Source organism: Lactuca virosa, chromosome 8 (genome assembly GCF_052849685.1).
Source record: "Lactuca virosa cultivar CGN04683 chromosome 8, Lactuca_virosa_CGN04683_v6, whole genome shotgun sequence".
Lineage (NCBI taxonomy): Eukaryota > Viridiplantae > Streptophyta > Magnoliopsida > Asterales > Asteraceae > Lactuca > Lactuca virosa.
This window is the reverse complement of record NC_136433.1, coordinates 207,507,213-207,514,515: the sequence shown is the minus strand read 5'-3', so window position 1 is coordinate 207,514,515 and position 7,303 is coordinate 207,507,213. Positions and strand designations below refer to the sequence as shown.

The 7,303-nt window shown below is 33.9% G+C and overlaps 1 pseudogene; it reads right to left on the bottom strand.

Moving 5' to 3' along the window:
• Positions 1–3,107: 3,107 nt before the first annotated feature.
• Positions 3,108–3,307, bottom strand: LOC145134150 (cytochrome c oxidase subunit 5C-1 pseudogene; annotated as a pseudogene).
• Between the last annotated feature and the right edge of the window lie 3,996 nt (positions 3,308–7,303).

Genomic DNA, 7,303 nt, shown 5'->3' with positions numbered 1-7,303 from the left:
ATTTGGAGAGTGCATTCTACTTTATTAAGTATGTTGTATACACCTTCAAGAGATTATTGAAAGCATAATCAATTTACCCAAATAATCAAAACTAATAATCAATTTCAAGAAACTGAATTAGGGCTTAGCAAAGGTTTAGAGTCTTGTGCAAACAATAGATCGGCAGACATGATGTTTATATGAATGACTAGCCGTTTACCCGCGCTAAGCGACGGGTGTGAATAATTTATTTCGGAAATTCTTTTCCATAGACGATTAGTGTTTTTTGCGCAAATAGTTTACTACATCTAAATAATTATCAATAAAAGTTATGTTAATTAAGGGTATGAAATAGAATAGTTAGAGTAGATATTACCTAGATATTGACGGGTGTGGAGAGAGGGTCATAGCTGATATATTTTTAACTTCTGCATGTACATGTTCACATAAACAAACACACATGCACACACATACCTGGTTAAAGATATATATATATATATATATATATATATATATATATATATATATATATATATATATATATATATATATATATATATATATATAGAGAGAGAGAGAGAGAGAGAGAGAGAGAGAGAGAGAGAGAGAGAGAGAGAGAGAGAGAGAGAGAGAGAGAGAGATTAGTTTCAATTCAAAGATTATTTTGTTTTAAGAAGCATTTCATATTAAAAATAAGACACAATGTATTGCCAAATATCAGTAAACATTATGGATTGGATTATAGAGATTGTGTGTATGTGTGTGCGGAAGGAGGAGGGGGAGGGAGTAGACACTGGATGGTCGTCATAGGAACTAAATTGAAACTGATTTCTTAAACAAAATGCATACATATAAAAACTTTGACGTTCGAAGCATCTAAGAATTAATGAAATATGCATCTTTTTAAATTTTTTTTGTAACGGTGAATAGTTTTTCAGGGACGAATAGTTTGATTTTACAAAATTTCATAATCCAAAAAAATGCAACAAATAAAAGACATTTAATATTAAAATATAAATATTGTCTAGTAAATTATGAACTATTAGTAATCAAAAATTAAAAATGCAAACTAATATGTTATCAATTTAAAGAGAGGAAACTAATATGTTATCAAATTACATTGAAAAACACAACAAAAAAAGCTAATTTATTATCAAATTTGCATTGATACATGCACTCACACAATCATTCGTATCCATCGATTTTTCAAAAGAACACTTGTAAATAAAAACAATAGATTCTATACGATAAGATTATAAACCTAATCAAAATCAAATCCAATATAAAATGTGTACCGTAAATAGTTAAACTAAGAACAATAGATTTATCTAATAATTACAAACCTAATTAAAATTAGGTACAATATAAAAATATGTACAATAAATAGTTACTTATGACTGAAAATATTATTAAATAGTTCTAAGATTTAACATCTTTCGAACAAATTTCACATCAATTTCCTGATGGTGAGAGTACTAAAATTATTTAAAACAAGTGTATTATCAGCCATCAAACTAATACATGTACGTAAATTTTAGGATTTTTATGACAATACACTAATATTTGCATTTCATTCACACTGAGTTGCAGTAATGATATTTGCATTCCATTCACACTGAGCTGCGGTAATGATATCAGCAACGGTGTTGAAAGTTCTTCATTTCATCATAAGATTCTTAGCAAAATCAAGAGTCATTTGTTCACAATCTGATATTTTCACAATATCATTGATTGACTCAAAATCCTCCACATAAGCCACCTCAACAATTTGCCTACAAACTCAAAGGGTAATTTAGACATTTAACAAACAGTCAAATAGTCAACAATATGACTACATTACAAAATTTAAAAAAATAATAAAAAAACCCACAACATCATGTGATAAAAATTTGATGACCCAGAAATGCAGCCTCCATGGATGGATGCAATGTTCAAAAATGACATAATGTCCCCTTTTCTGTTAACAAAATTCTTAAATGCTCTGTAAAAAAAAATTAGAAATTGCGTAATTATGAATATTTTTTTGTTAACCTGAGAATACATAGCTGATAGACCTCTTAATGTTTAAATTTTTTTGGGTAAAAGACATCACCTATGCTCCTTTTAATGAAACTTCTACCATTTAAATGATAATAAAATTAGAGTTCAACCCGCATCTAACTGCACAATTAATAAGCAGAGATGGTTAGCGTGACGTCTACCACTTAAAGGTTTCTATTCGAAAAGAACAAAACAATGGCTACAGTCCATAGATTATAGAACAATGGGACAAATTCCACCTAAGTTTTCCTCTCAAATAACAACTTATAAAAATGGCCTTTCCGATCAACTTCTTATAAAAAAAGCCAATTATAAAAATAATTTCAAATCGCTACCTAATCAAACCTCCTCAGATCAGGTTTACACAAAAGATAGTGGGGGCAAATTAGTAAATAAATAATGACCTTGAGATCTATATTTCTTGAAACAACAATGCACTTTTGTGTTTTCCAGAGTTCAACCCCATAAAAAACAGGCCTTTGTTAACTAAGATTACCACAACAATCCCCATATGCATTCCTTATACGCCTAATCTGTTGAAAATAATGAAAAAAGATTACTCTTAACATAAATCATAACATTAATTATGAATATTCAATGTATCACATGAACAAAGATAATATACAAAGGATTTTGTTACCTCTTGAGGATTAGAAGGTTCAGGGTAGATCAAGCACAATGATATCGTGCCAATGTACTGAACAACAAAATACAGAAACCACAATTGTTTATGTACGAAAACAGAGAAATCAATATTTTACCCAAATAAATGTTAAGACTCCTGAATCTTCAGATTTCACACATATATATCTGTCATATTAAACTCATATTTTATACCCAAATAAATGTTAAACCATTTTTAGTAGCATTACTTGGTCTAGTGTCATGTTATTTCATGTTGATAGATATTATGAAACATACCTATATACCACTCCAATGTTAGGAGTTAATATCTGAATCTTTTGCACCTGAAGTCAACATAATTGGATTTTAGAATCGAAGATGAACCTAACCCAATACAAAACCTTATTTTTTTAAGAAAAAATCCAGAGTATCATCTCTGATTTAAAGACTTGATCATAAACATATCATTCTTCTACAACCAATACACTTATCTCGCCCTTCTCCAGAAGGTCATAAAATGCCCTTGTTTTTCTTTGCTCATTCCAGTGATGCATTTTCCACAAACCACCACAAGCTAACCCAAGCACTGATCCAATGATTAACTCCTTGACCACACTTGGGCCTTTTAACACTGGATGAGCAACCCTACCAGCAACCATGGTTAATTCTGTAATCAAAACCCAACAAACATGAATATCAGTAAATCTTCCCATGACCTTAAAGAAACTGTTGCCCATATAAATATGAGTATATGACAATAAACATACATGTCTAGAAATGAGGCAAATGTTACTTATATACACGCACACAAACCTTCACAAGCAACTCTAACTCATGGATTTTAAAATGAATCAGATTAATAAAAGATCAGTTCACTATATATATGAACAATTTCGACACAAATATAGAATACAGAGAAATGAACAGAGTTTTTAGAATGTATTAAGATAACTTACACAACACATCGAAAAAACAAAGACATGCCCATGAAATGAGTAGACTTTTACTGCTATAATTAGCGTTTGCTCGCCTAAAGTTAAGGGCTATGAGTTTATACAGATCAAATGTTTTCCCCACCAATCATACTTCATTTTTCCATGATTTAAATTCATAGCTTGGACTGGAGCTAAAACAAAAGATGAAAAATGCCCTAATCCATTACTAAGTCTATCAATAAACAATGAAAAATGGCAATAACGATTTTGATAACAATCGATCAAGTCAAATAGCACATAGAAGTAAATAAATCGATTCAAGTTTATATTCGTTATACAACAAAACAAATCATATAAGAGTGAACACACCAACACACCAGAGTTTCCCCCAAATCGTTGCATGCTAGTCACAAATTCCAGATCCATTTTGTATCCGATAGCGTTCCCCCAAATCATTGCATGCTAGTCACAAATTCCAGATCCATTTTGTATCCGATCGCTGTGGTTTGCTAAGAATCGAACGAAAAGGTGGTTGATCGTGGCAGCGGGATAGGGTTAGAGTTACTCGTCTTGACATAAGGCATAAGTGGCGGACAACGGTGACAGAAAAGGTGGAGACAGGTGGTGGTCCGCTGGTTGTGTGTGATGTTGTCGGAGTTAGGGACTTAACGTCGAGATAAATAGAGACGGATGAGATTTGGTATGATTGTGGCTGTTGTAGAGGAGATTAGGGCAAAAGATAAAGGTAATACTGTGTAATAAGTATAAGATGTGATTATAAGCTTAATACTATTGTACATGAGGTAATATGTATTGTACCTCTTAATTTTCAAGAAACATGCAATATGTTTAATAATATAGTAAAGATAAAGATACTTGGTCCTTTGACATCCTTATAATGAAATTAATTAAAAAGGAAGAAAGAAGAAAGTCGGTTCAAAACCAAACGACCGGAGAAGAACTCCCGAAATTGTTTCTTCAAACGTCACCGACTACGCCTAGTTGACTCAAGAAAGTGTCGATTGGAGGAGGAAATGGAGAGATAGATGATGGTGTCAGACATTCTTACCCGATAAAATCTTCGAACCATAGAGAAATTGCAATTGTGAAAGAAAATCACAAGTGAGACATAAGTTCCCCAAACGTAGGGTGGATGAGGTACTTGTGTAGAAGAACGATTCTTGTTTCGTTGTCATCTGAAAATTGATAAAGAAGAAAATGTAATTAAAGAAATCATCTAATAATCATCATTAAATTAGATTTAGTATTTTGGGGGAAATGTCACCGACAAGAAGGAAAACCCACTACCAAGTCTTCTACCTCATCGTGAGGTCACGCTAAACGGAAACAAGCAGGCAAGTAGCTTTCATCAACACCAAACGACGCCGTTTATGAATCCTAGTGTCACGTCAGCCTGATGTAGGACTGAGAAGTAGTTTAAGCAGGAAATCAAGCAGCTTACCTCCAGATGACGGAGGCACGGTCGGTGTGGAGTCGACGTAGATACCAAAGAAAGAAGCAGGATGTGGCTCCAAGGCGTGTGAAAAGAGGGAGTGACTAAACTTGAGGCGGTTAGTTAAGACGGTGTAAAGGACGCAAGCAGCTAACCTGGAGCGTAAGATAGAAGCTATGGCAAGCAGGTGAAGAGAAGAAGCTCCTCGATGACATGCATGGAGAAAGAAATGATAGACGATCAAACAGAAAATACATATACATGGAGAAAGATATGGTGATTTTAAACAATAATTTAATCAATATATAAATAGTAATTTAATCATGACAATCCAACTGAATTCTCCAACCCTATTGGGTTCCTTAACACATTAACGTGTCGTTTGGTTCGTTGGAATCCATTGGAATTAGAAGGAATTGGAATTTAATTCCATCACTTTCCTTTGTTTGGTTCAAGCTTTCAAAAGGAATTGGATTCCTAAACTTAAGGAATTAAAAATCCTTTTAAGTGAGAATGTTGAATGTTACCACATTACCCATTTTACTTTTAGCACTACATATGTAACCCTTCTGTCGCCACCATTACCACTACCCACCACCCACCACCACCGCGACACACCACCACCACCACCTCCTCCGCCACCCACAATCACCACCATCGGTACCTCTGCTATCACCACCCTCCACCTACTAGCACTGTCACCTCCACCACCATCGACCACTGCCACCGCTACCACCACTGTTATCACCACCTCCGCCACAACCACCACCACCTCTACCACCACACATCACCGTCGTCATCACCCGCTACACACCACCATTACCACCACCGCTACAACCACCCACCACCACCAACGTCACCACCATACTACCTTCCACCTCCACTCACCACTCACCACCGCGACCATACTATCACTGTCACCATCACCGCCACCATCACCGCCACCTTCGCCACCACCTTCATCACCACCACCGTTACTATCACATTACCACCTCCACCACTACACCACCCACCACCTCCGCCAGTACTCATGACCGCCATCACCACAATTACTACCGCCATCACCTCAACCACTACTCACCATCACCTTTGTCACCATCATCACCACTATTGCCACCGTCAACATCACTGCCACCATTACCATCATTTACTAATTTTATAATTTATATAATATATTTTTACATATAAGTTATAAAACAAAGTAAAAATAAGCAAAAAGGGCAAATTTGTCATTTTATATTTTTTCAGTTCTATTTTCTGCCAACCAAACATAATATGGAATTGGATTCAAATTTCATTCCTGCTAACCAAACAGAATATGGAATTGGATTGCAATTCTTGATAGATTTCAATTCCTTAACAGATTTCAATTGCTTCAAAAACATTCTGTGAACCAAGCGCCCCCTAAATTTAATCAATTGTATAATAGAAAATTAAAATTACTTTCAAGAACAGGTGACATAACACTTCTCCTTTATATATGCAATTTCTAAACAAATCCATCAACGACTTCACTTCTCCTTTATCTTACCATAGATTTTATAAAATCAAAAAAATGAAGAAGATGATTAATTTTTGTTTCAATCGAAAGTTAATTGCACCAATAGAAATAAGAGGATTAATTTTTGAACATGATCGATGCTGGAATGACAGGGGAACGGCGGCGGGTGGTGTAGCATTGGCGGTGAAGAGGGCCAGTTAGTTTTTTTTTGGCTGACGATTGAATGAGGATGTGGCCGAAGGTGTTGGTGATGTACGACTCTGGAAAAAACGATGGTGTAGGGTTTTAATAGGTAAATAAAAACTGATCCCTTAAATAAAAGGATATCAATTGTTAATTTTGGATATTAATTAATATATATATGTAATATTACTTATTTACCCTTATGAATTTAATTATTTGCTAATTTCTGATTGGCGCATTCAGAAACACAATAGTTGTTAGAAACACAATATATATATATATATATATATATATATATATATATATATATATATATATATATATATATATATATATATATATATATATATATATATATAATATTGTAGTGAATTATGAACATTTATTTCGCATGCGGCATTAAAAGAACTCAAAGAACACGGTGATTTGGGTGCTAAAAGATGCATTCGATCATAGGAATGAGTACAAAAAACGAACAAGATTTTGCTCTACATATGTGACATCTCCATTTTCACGGCCAGAAAAGACCGATTTTGTTTATGCTTTGTTTAAAAATCAGAGTAACATTTTAAATAAAAGTGTTGCGGA